Genomic DNA, 12,525 nt, shown 5'->3' on the forward strand with positions numbered 1-12,525 from the left:
TGCTATTGACTGTGCAGCTTAAGAAAGCTTCAAGTGAAAGACTGAAGCAAATTAAGATCCCTACAAACTTATTTATTTAGCAAGAAATAGTAAAATAACAGTTTGGCTGTATCTTCTTTTTCTAATTTACATTCACAATCTGAAATTCAAATAAAATTATTAAAATATCTGAGGACAAATGCTTATTCCAAAAATTTACTTCTTTTATTTTTAAGTTATAAATTAAAAATTTACTTGAAGTTTCTTAGCACAAAGCTATCCAAACAAGACACAATCTCATTAGTATACTTTCTGGAATATTGACTATGACTATAGACAAAATAATTATGTCTAAAATCTGCAGAAAGTTTTCATTTCTTAAGAAATGCCTCTTCTTCTGTCAGTTACTAGCCTGTGTTATTAAACAAATGATGGGAATGCATTGCTGCATTAAAAAAACACTCATTTTTAAATACCTTTCCATAGGAATCTGATTATGTTATTAAGATAATACAGGTACCACCCTTACTACAAGAATAATGTGAAATTCTAAGATACGGGTAGAATAACATTTTAAGTGAAATAAAATGAAAAACTGGAACTTAATTGCAATAAATACAAAATAATTACATACTTGAAATACTCCAAAACTCTTCTTCCAATGTAGAAAGAATGTATTCGATTACACATAATGTTTATCTAAAATTAATGAACTACTATTTTAAACAAACATATTTAAAGGTTGGTATACAGAAAAAGAGTTTAACATTCTGAATATGGAAAAATCAGTAAATGTAGCCATGATTTTAAAATTAGCAAATAGAATGTCAGAGTGGCTACAGTTTAGAAATTAATTAATTACTACAAGATGAGGTAGATTGTTAAGCAAGGAGCAGTTAATCTAGGACTGTAGTAACTAGAAAAGCATTGGAGAGTTTATTATTTGATGTTTTGAAAGGATCATTTCCACTTTGCTATAGAAAATAGACTATAGATTTTTGTATATATGGGGAATACATTATATACAAAATAGGGTCAATCAATGTCATTGTGTGTGAGGACACCTAAATCAAGCATTGTTGTGTTGGCCTTGCTATACTCCTCTCCCCGCTTCTGCTTTTTCTAAAAATATCCAGCCTCATTTATATGCCTCAACTTTATTTAATAGGAGCTTAAATATTTTATACAAAAATGGAAATTAAATCTCAAAATAGGAAAAATATTGACAGGTGTACGTCTCTGATGATTGGGTATCTATCTCTTTATTGAGAGGAATGAAAAGGGCATTAAAAATTCAAACAAATATCTCAGGTATTATTTTATACAGAGTTTATAGAAGCTACAATAAATGAAAGATGACTAACAATTATAATAATGTTTATGTATATTGATTGGCTTCTGGTCCTGAATTTAAGAGGATTGTTTCTCACTTATAGCTGTTTTGTTTAAGTCAGTCTACAAATTGCCACTTCACTATAGCAGGCAACCTTATGTTTTCCATAACACAGTAAGGAGCAAATACAAATAGCCATTGAAGATTTAATCCTAACAAGACTTTAAGGGAACTCATGGGGATTCTCCTTTTAATTGGTAATTGAACGGCAAACTCAAGTGTCTTGTGTAACAAAATGCACTAATTTACCCTAGTCCACTGATGAGAGATAAAACTTTTTTTTTTTTTTTTTTTTTTTTTTTTTGAGACGGAGTCTCACTGTGTCTCCCAGGCTGGAGTGCAGTGGCGCGATCTCGGCTCACTGCAAGCTCCGCCCCCCGGGTTCACGCCATTCTCCCGCCTCAGCCTCCCAAGTAGCTGGGACTACAGGCGCCCACTACCGCGCCCGGCTAGTTTTTTGTATTTTTAGTAGAGACGGGGTTTCACCATGTTAGCCAGGATAGTCTCGATCTCCCGACCTTGTGATCCACCCGCCTCGGCCTCCCAAAGTGCTGGGAGAGATAAAACTTTATTTCACCTTTAGGAAAGCCTGAGTTTGTTTCAATAGTTCAATATATTTATCTTTTTTAAGTGTGACAGAAAAGTGACAATGTGCTTTTTCAGGCAAAGTGGAAGAATTCATATTCTCTACATTCAAACTTAAACTAGCCAAGCCAAAGAATAAGTCAGTTTAGTAGGAATGGAACTCTGTTAGATAATGCAACATTCCTTCTTTGTTAATAATCTTCACTTCTCTTATTAGCACCCATTTCTCGTATTAGCCAGCTAGCAAAAACATAATTTCAGAACATTATGTTTCTATAATTACAGCTCTCTGCTATACTTTTGTCACCCAAGTCAGGTCTTGGGAGATTCTAAGATCTTGTCTTCTCATCAGATTCTACTTGGAGTGAGGGTACAGCTTGTATTTATCAAATGAATTACTTCCTATTGCTGCTATAACAAATTCTAACTAATTTATTAGATTAAAACAAAAAATATTCTCTTACAGTTCTGGAGGTGAGAAGTCTAAAATCAAACTGTTAAAGGGGCTCAGTTCCTTCTAAAGGCTTCAGGGGAGAATCATTGCCTGGCTCATGGCCCATTCCTTCAACTCCAACTTCTTGCTTCTATTGTCACATCTCCTACCATAGCTATTCTCCTGCCTCTCTCTTACAAGGATTCTTGTGATTAAATTGGGCCTCCACAGAGAGCCTAGGATAATCTCACTACCTCAATATCTGCAATTTAATTACATCTACAAAGCTTCTTTTACCATGTAAAATAACATATTCACAGGCACCAGGGATTAAGATGCAAGAATCTTTGGGGAGTATATGAATCATTTTACCACACCAAATTAACTGAGATTTTTGTTTTTCTTCCTGGAATTCAGCTCAAACATAATACGGTGGTGGGCAATTGGAAGAATCTTTCTTAGGGATATACTCTCTTGCTTTATTTATCTCCATGTGCCAACTCCACTCTCTGATTATACAGAGATTATATCTTCCTTGCCTAAGAACAAGTTAATCCTGCTCTTCTATTCCTTCAGGGATTATGCCTTAAACCCAGCATTTTAAATGTCCAGGATAAGAATTGGTATCTTCATACTTTTTAGCCTGATGTGTTATATATACTGTAAGAGCCAGTATATGTAAAACATCCTACTAATTTCCTCCATAACATATATTAGTATGAATTAATACTACATATAGAAAAAATGTTTCTGTTGGTATATAGCAATGTTTACCTTGTATATCACATTTGTGCATAGCAAGGGGAAGAAAGAAAAAAATCTCTGTGTAAGGAATATACATACTGTGTTTCAGAGGTGTATTAGTTCATTCTCACACTGCTATAAAGAACTACCTGAGACTGGGTAATTTATGAAGAAAAGAGGCTTAATAGACTCACAGTTCCACAGACTTTACTGAAAGCATGGCTAGGAGGCCTCAAGAAACTTACAATCGTGGCAGAATGGTGAAGGGGATGCAAACATGTCATCACATGGTGGCAGGAGAGAGACAGCATGCAAAGGGGGAAGTGCTACACACTTTTAAACAACCAGATATTGTGAGAACTCACTCACTATCATGAGAACAGCAAGGGACAAATTCACCCCCATGATCCAATCACCTCCCACCAGGTCCCTCCTCCAACACTGGAAATTACAACTGGATATGAGATTTGGATAGGGACACAGAACCAAACTATATCAAGAGGTATCATGTGCTGATATAGAATTGTGTATGTCTCCTTTTGCAGTTACGAATCAGGTTAGAATAAACATCAAGGACATCTTAACAAGGAGAAATGCTAGAGAAAAAAGGGTAAAACATATAACTAGTGAAGAACTAAACACGATAATGTATGAGAAAGAATTCTAACTGCTAAAACTCATAGCCGTATTCCAGAATGCTTTAATATTCCCCACTGTCTCAAGACATAATATTCTCCAGGCCAGCATTAGATAATGAGGAAGCAAAATCTTGATGGTACAAAATGTCAGTTATAAAAGGACATATTGTACGAATGTAATTGAATTTACACATAACTGTCTTCCACAGTATAATGCTATTCTTTCTGTTTCTAGAAATACGTGAAGCCTAAACAATCAATGGTTTGGCCAGTGTTTCAGCAAATTAGAGCCTTTTGGAGTAACCAGAGATCGATTTGGCTTTACTGCCCAGGAGACATTCTAAAATCTTTGGACCTGGGAAAACTGATGCTTTATGGAGAGCAAAAGTGAGCATCAGGCCTGTAATAAAGCCTTAAATAGAAGTCTAAAAGTGTGTGAGCAAACTTAGTCTCACACTGATTAAAATATTTTACCAATAGAAGGAAATGTTTAACTGCAATAAAATTAAAAACAATCATGCACACAAACAAAATGTCACTTCAAATGAAAGATTATATTAGGATTCATATAAGATACATAAGTTTCTGTAAGTGGTAATTTAAAATAAACCAAGCATATGGAAACTTATCTAAATACCTAGATAATGTATAGAATAATGAGGCTCTGAGTCCCTCTTCTCATTTCCTTCCTTCTTCAAAGAAATGGAAATTGTTCAATGAGAGAAATACGATTTTAAGGGCAGCCCACAACAGGGCATTTTGAGAGTTCATTTTAAAAATAAAGCATTAAAATGCTTTGCATTCAAGATGCCAAAAGATCAGAAAGCTCCAGACACGAAAGATATGAAGCTATGACCTAGAAACACAACCAGGGCCAAAATAGGCAAGGAGGGGAGGAGAGACGATGTTGGCAAAAATGTAGTGGAGATAATTTCAGATCACTTGAAACCCTGTGATGATGGCCACATCTTTATTTAGTCTTTGCCATGAGATGGTATCCAACTGAGAAATTATACTGGCATGATACTCAATTCATGAATCTTTCTTTGTGCTTAATAGAAATGTGAAGACATTTGGGGTCCTTGGAGCTCAAAGCATTTTAAGAATATATCCTTTTCTTCGGTGTCTAGAATGAGATATTTTTTCCCATCTGTGCCAGACACTGAATTCCTTGATTTCCTGTGACATCTTTAATTTCTGCTTGCAACAGCAAATTCTTTCTGAGCTTTTCTTTTTTTTTTTTTTTTCCTTTCTTTTGATCATGAAATGCCTTGATAACAGATACTAAAGCTCCGACCTTTGCCAAAATCTGCACTAGAGCTCAAAGTTTAGAAGACCAATAATCAACTTTTCAAGTTACTAAATACTACCAATTTGCCACCACATGTAAGAAATCATTATGATTTAAGACTCTAAATTTTATTTTCTCTTTTTGTCATATGTATATGACTATCAAAACAACTATCACATATTTACTTATTTATTATTATTATTGTTCGATTTCAAAAGGACTTCAACAATGCCCAATTTCTAGCGCAAGTTCTATATTAGCCTAGAGGAAAAGTAATTGCTTTATGAATAAAAAACAAAAGCAAAAACAGGTATTTCACTGGCTTATCTCATTAAATATTTATCACTTGCTAATGGTCAATTTTGTATGAACCACTGGTCCTCCTTTTTACTTTATCTGTACCATGTGGTCTCCAAAGTCACCGAGACCTAGAAAGGCGAGAGATGGAAGAGGTTCTTTAGTTCCTGTAAAACTCAGCTATGAAATAATGCTGATGATTCTATTCCTATTTCACTGGTCATACATCAAACCACCAGCAAGGGAGTCTGTGACATGTCAAGAAGCAAATGGACATTTGGAGAGTACTAGCAGTCTCTGCCACACTAAAATGTGTTCAATACAGTTGTTATTATATAGACTATGGCATGCAATAGCTATTTAGTAGGAACCCTGAAAATAAAGAATGCAGGTCTCTCTCTGGAATAATGAAGCAGCGTCATTGTCTAGGGTAAATACCCAGGGTTCGTCATGTGGCACCAAGGAGATTAAGGACACAGACACACATGAGGAGTGAGTTTAGGAGCAGAGTTTTATTAGGCAAAAGAAAGAGAAAGGAGCTCTTGCAAGCTCTCTCCCTTGCAAGAGAGAGGGGTTCCCGAAAGAGAAAAGCCAGCCCGTGGCTGACTGCACCAGATATTATAGGCAGGCTTGAGGAGGCAGTCTGACGGACGTAGGGCCAGTAAATTGGTTGACCAGGTGTGACATTTACATAGCGTGGGGAAGGCTGGTCTTCCCACCCTAATCTTATTATGAAAATGTAGTATTTCCGTGTCTAGCGCCATATTGTCCTTTCCTTACTGTACATGTGGTTTGGCAAAGGGAAGGGAAGATGGAGTTGCCATTTTGAACATGCCTAGTCCCAGGTAGCCTTTTCCTATTGGCACAACTCTGGCATTCACCTGTGCAAACTTCCTGTTTGCTTGCCTATGTCTGCAGCTGCATTTTACAAGCTTCTCTTTGTTAGAAAATAAAATGATTTGGAGATGGCTTTTCATTAAAAGGAAAACCTTTCCAAGGACTCCTGTACCCTCACTATCTGCCTAAATTATTTCTTCTCATCTCCTGTATCAGTAATAAGCAGTGTTCTTTTTTTTTGTTTGAAAGAAAGTGGAGTTAACATTCTGCAATCTCTTTTGCAAATATAAAAGATTCAGAACACTATTCTCAAAGTGCATTATTAAAATATATCAATTGTATCACTTTAAAAAATTATCTTTGAGAACTACAAATAGTATGACATTTTCTAGTTGCTTATGACATAGAGGTAAACAACAAAGAAAAAAGTTCCTGTCCTCATGTAGCTTACTTTGTAGAAGCATGAGATAGAGAGAAAAATAAATTGAAACATTTAGATATTGGTAAGTGCTTGAGTGGTAAGTGGGGTGAGTGTTAGTGGGTAACTTGAGGAAAGGGGTTTGAATTTAGAAAATAATTGTCAGGAAGTGTCTGTGAAAAGTTGACATTTGAACAAAGGCATGAAAGTGTCAAATTACCATTGCCCTGGCCAAAAAAACCCAAAAGACAAAAAACTATTGTTTATATTACTAAAAACATGATGAGAATTTTTATATTTGGGCTTGGAAAATTAGTAGCATTATCTATTATTTTTGAGTGCACAGTATGCTAGAGCCTTTGTTTATGCACACTGGATTTCTGTGTCTTTAAAGGTTGTTTTCAGAGAGAAATGTTAATGAAATTATTTGTGTGTGGCTGACCTTAGAAATTATACTTGGTAAAATATGAAATTGAGTATCAGACATCTGTCGTTTCAGAGATCCCTTCCGGATCCTTTTCTCCAATCTTTTTCCATGTCTTTAGGGCTATCAACCAGTCTCTATTCTCTGTTAACATTCTTCTACAATTTCTTTTTCTTTTTCCTAAACTATCAGTCAGAATTTTGGCTATCTCCTAAAGAAGATTTATTTCATCATTAGAAACACCACTTTCGATCACTTTCAACATCATTCTCTTCTTCATTTTCATCTTATTCCTCTGGCAAAACCCTGGCTCTGTTTACATAGAATTATCCATTACCCTGAACCTGAACTTGAACATCTGAATGCAGTTGAAGAAAATGCATACTCTGAAGGTTGCTGTCATGTTGAATTCAAAATTCCTAAATCAATTCGATTGTTATGCTATCTGGAAACTATTATATTTCCCCACCTCTTTTCTCTTTCCTCAGAACATTTTTGTTCTATGTGCTTATTGCAGAGAAAATTGAGCCTCAAGCTACCACAACCACATTTATCTACTTATATCTATAGCCAAATACTCTTTCCTACCTCCTGTTACTTTGAATAAAATATGTGCTACAAAGGCCAACCTCCCTCGAGTAAACTAGATTCTCATCCCCTTTTTCTCATTCAATGATTGTGTTGTAACAGTTTCTCCTCTCTCTGTCCTTTTTCATCAAATTTTCTCTCATATGGATTATTCCCGTAAGCACACAAATGGATTCATGATCAATATCCTAAAAAGAAGAACAAAAAAATCATTTTACCATACATGGCCCTTTAGTTCCTCTTTATTTTCAGGAAAATTCCTTGAAAGAGGTATCTTTTCCTACTGTCTCCACCTCCTCTACTTATGATCTCAGACTTTCTCTCTTATTTCACAGCACTGCTCTTGGCAGCTACCTTCTCAATACTGACAAATCCAGTTTTCAATCATCAGTCATCTCAACCGATCTATTAGCAGCATAACGCAGGTGGCCACTTCTATTTTAATATACTCTCTGCACTTGGCTTCTAACACCACTGTCTCTCATTTTTATATCTTCACTATTCCTTCTCAGATAATTCACTGCTTTTTTTTTTAACTTTTGCCTTATTTAGTTTTATTTTTTATTGTAAGTTGACAAATTTTTGTTGTATATATTTATGGGTTACAAAGTGAAGTTATGATTTCTGAATATAATTGAAATAATTAAATCAAGATAACTTTTAGTAACATATCCATCACTTCAAACATGATTTCTTGTTGTGAGAATATTTGAAATTTACCTCTGAGAAATTCTGAAATGTACAGTACATTACCGTTTACTATATTTACCACATTCTGCAGTATAGCTAAAAGGAAATAAAACATTCCATCAGTGGATAAATAGCTTTAAAAACACAGTATGTGTGTATATACATATAGTATTCCATTGTGTATGTGTGTATATATCTATATATACATATATAGATACACACACATATATATATACACACACATAGTAGTGTTCCATTGTGTATGCGTGTGTGTGTGTATATATATGTATAAACTTAAGACTCATGAGTCACTACTTAACTTATACTTGACCTATTTGTCTATCTCTGTCTTCTCCTATGGGCTTAGGAACTGTTTATCTAGGTATTTGTTGAATTTAAAGGTCTATTTCTATTGTTTAGAAGAGTACTTAAGTCATTTGTAGTGGCTCAAAAATATTTGCTGAAGGAATAAATGAGTCTGCCTTAGGACGTGTAATATTTTAAAGGACATATCACAAATGTAATTTGTAATAAACCGTTTATCCATATCAGCTTATTCCTTAACATTTTTTTCTACTCAACTATGTGTTGCCATTTACTGGAGATAGCATGTGGTATGATTGTATCAAAGTATAATGCTCTGCTTCTGAAGATCTGTGAACACTTTTGTGTCTTGTAATTTCTGTAAGATTGTTGTCCTTTCTGTCATAATTGTTGCTCTGAGTTGGAGTGATGATAAGGTATATTAAAGCCATTTCGAGAAAAGGTGTCTTTTGAGACTAAAACGGAAATGGATTCCTCATTGCACAACAGTATGACACACACTGTTATTTTTCCCTCTAGGCAATATTTTTTACCTATTTCCGACTGAATATTGTGAAGTTAGTAAATGAGAGTTCAAATATAAAAGAACAAAAATGGAAAAATGAACATAATTTTCAGTAATTGCCAGCGGTTTTATGACTAACACCTGGCATAGTTTGGATACAGGAATATGAAAAATGTAACATATAACTTTTTGTTTTGTAGAAAGAGTCCTAGTATACCAGAAATCTAAAGTAACAAAGATTTCAATCCAGTATTGCACCTGTAAACCTTTAAGCATCCAGTTCACGAAGTATTGCCTTTATTTATAAAGTTGATCTGTCACTTCCAGTGTGATTCTGGGTAACCTAAGGCATTAGGTATTATTTATGTTTATTCACTTTAAATTTGATGTATCCTATTAAATATCTGATATTTACAAAATTTCTTAGTAGTCAATTAGATGCTATTCTGTGTATGACTCAAAATGTGCAGTGACATGCTTAGAGATGTCTCCCTAATAAGCTTTAACAAATTTAATAGTCCCTGCTGCTTTCTAGTATTGGTAATTTTAGAACTGGTGGAAATTAAGCAAACCAACATTATAATATAGGAAGAGAAGAAGAAGAAGATATAGGGACACACTCAAATCTCAAATAGAAGTTATTTAAATTAAAAGGTATTTAAATAAAAAAATCATGTTATAAGTTGGGTTGTTTCCCACATAAGAAATATATTTGCTTCTAAACCAGTAGACTAACACATTTTTGGAGAAATATCTTAATGAACATCTATTTTGCCTTTAAGTAATTAAAAACGGACTAAAACTTGCCCAAAGAGCTTAAATCTTGACACACGAGATGTTTCTGAATATGCTTCAAAGGGCTTACTAATTCACTAGAAATAAAAGGAAGTAAGTATAGAAGTTGGGAAGTCAGAAATATTACTACCTATTGTAATTATAATCTAGAATATGTGAACACTACAACTCTTTAGATATAGCAGAGGTCATCTCAAAAGAAAGGAAAAAGAATATGAATGCAGATACTTATGGCTCCTAATTGGTTAAGTGATCTGTTTATATTCTATATTCTACACTTTGGTAATGGATTATGCAAATTGTAAAAATATAGATCAACACCATGTAAAACTGAATAAACAGAGAAAAGCCAGGCACTTCTTTTCTATTATTTCACTTTTCACTTCCTTGAAAGAGATATCATTTGCATACCATAAAATTCACCCATTTTGAATGTACAATTTTCAATGTACATTTAAATGTAGTAAATTTACTGACTTGTGCAAACTTCAGTACAATGCAGTTTTAACTATTTTCATCATCTCACAAACATTCTTTATATAGAGATGTGGAGATTCCTGCATTTTTAGATTTCTCCTTTCTGGATATTTAATATGCAGGTATAACCCATTTTATTGCACTTTGCTTTGTTGTAATGAGAAGATACTACATGTTTTACAAATTGAAGGTTTGTAGCAACCCTGCATTGAACAAGTTTATTAGTGTTTTTTTGTTTTCTTTTTTTTTTCATTGCATGTGATCACCTTGTGTCTCTGTGTCACATTTTGGTAATTCCCAAAATATTTCAAACTTTTTCATCATTGTTATTATCTGTTACAGTAATCTGTGATCAGTAGTGTTTAGTATTACCATTGAAATTGTTTTGGGGGTGCCAAGAACCACAACCATAAATGATTGTGAATTTAATTTATAAATGTGTTTTCTCTGACTTTTCCACCAACCAGTGGCTGCTGTCTCTGTCTGTCTTCCTCTCCTGAGGCCTCTCTATTCCCTCTCACACAACAATTTTGAAATTAGGTCAATTAATAGTCTAATTAACCACAATGGCCACTAAGTGTTTCAGTGAAGGGAAAAATCACAGTTACATCATTTTAAATCAAAAGTTAGAAGTGACTAAGGTTAGTGATAAAGGCATGCTGAAAGCCAAGATAGACTGAAAGGCCTCATGTGCCAGTTAGCCAAGTTGTGAATGCAAAGAAAAAGTTATTGAAAGAAATGAAAAGTGCTACTCCTGTGAATTCATGAATAAAAAGCAAGCAAAACAGTCTTATTACTAATATGGAGAAAGTTTTAGTGGTCCCAATAGAACATCAAACCAGTCACAACATTTTTAAACACAACATGTCCTTAAGCCAAAGCCTAATCCAGGGTGAGGATCTCTTTCTTAAATTCTGTGAAGGCAAGTTATTCAGAAGGTCTAGCTGAGATTACTACTGAAGGTGGCTACACTCAACAACAGACTTACAATGCAGACAAAACAGTCTTACATTAAAAGAAGATGATCCTTTGAGTATCATAGCTATAAAGGAGAAGCCAATGCCTGCTTTCAAAGCTTCAAGGGACTCACTGACTCTCCTGTTAGGGGCTAATGCAGCTGTTGACTTTAAGTTGAAGCCAATGCTCATCTACCATTCCAAAAATCTCAAGATTTTTAAGAATTATGCCATTTTTGCATCTAATTAAGAGTTAAAAAAAAATATGCTGAGTTTGCACTCCCTTTGCTCTATAAATGAGACAACAAAGCCCGGACAACTGCAGATCTGTTTATATCATGGCTTACTGAATATCTTAAGCCCACTGTTGAGATCTACTGCTAAGAGTAAAAGATTTCTTTCAAAATACTAATGCTCATTGACAATGCATCTAGTCGCCCAAGAACTCTGATGGAGATATAAAAAGAGATTAATATTTTCATGCTTGCTAACACAACATACATTCTGCAGCCCATGGATCAAGGAGTAATTTTGACTTTAAGTGTTATTATTTAAGAAATACATTTCATAAGATTATAGCTGCCCTAGTTATTCTTCTGACAGATCTGGGCAAAGTAAATTGAAAACCTTTTGGAGAGGATTCACCATTCTAGATGCCATTAAGAACATTTTTTATTCATGAGAGTAGGTCAAAATATCACCATTAGCAGGATTTTGAAAGAAAATTCTAACCTCATGGATGACTTTGAGTTCAAGTCTTCTGTGGAGGAAGTAACAGCAGATATGATTGAAACAGCAAGAGAACTAGAATTAGAAGTGGAGTCTGCAGATGTAACTGAATTGCTGCAATCTCATGATAAAAATCGAATGGAGAGAAGTTGCTTCTTATGAAGGAGTAAAGAAAGTAGTTTCTTGAGATGGAATCTGCTCCTGGTGAAGATGCTGTAAATATTGTTGAAATAATAACACATAATTTAGATTTTTACGTCAACTTAGTTGATAAAGCAGTGGCAGAGTCAGAGAGAATTGACTTCAGTTTTAAAGAAGCTCTACTGTGGCTAAAATGCTATCAAACAGCATCTCATGCTTCAGAGAAATATTTCATGAAAGAAAGAGTCAGTCAACGTGGGGAAATTTCACTGTTGTCTTAT

This window comes from Papio anubis, chromosome 8 (assembly GCF_008728515.1).
Source record: "Papio anubis isolate 15944 chromosome 8, Panubis1.0, whole genome shotgun sequence".
NCBI lineage: Eukaryota > Metazoa > Chordata > Mammalia > Primates > Cercopithecidae > Papio > Papio anubis.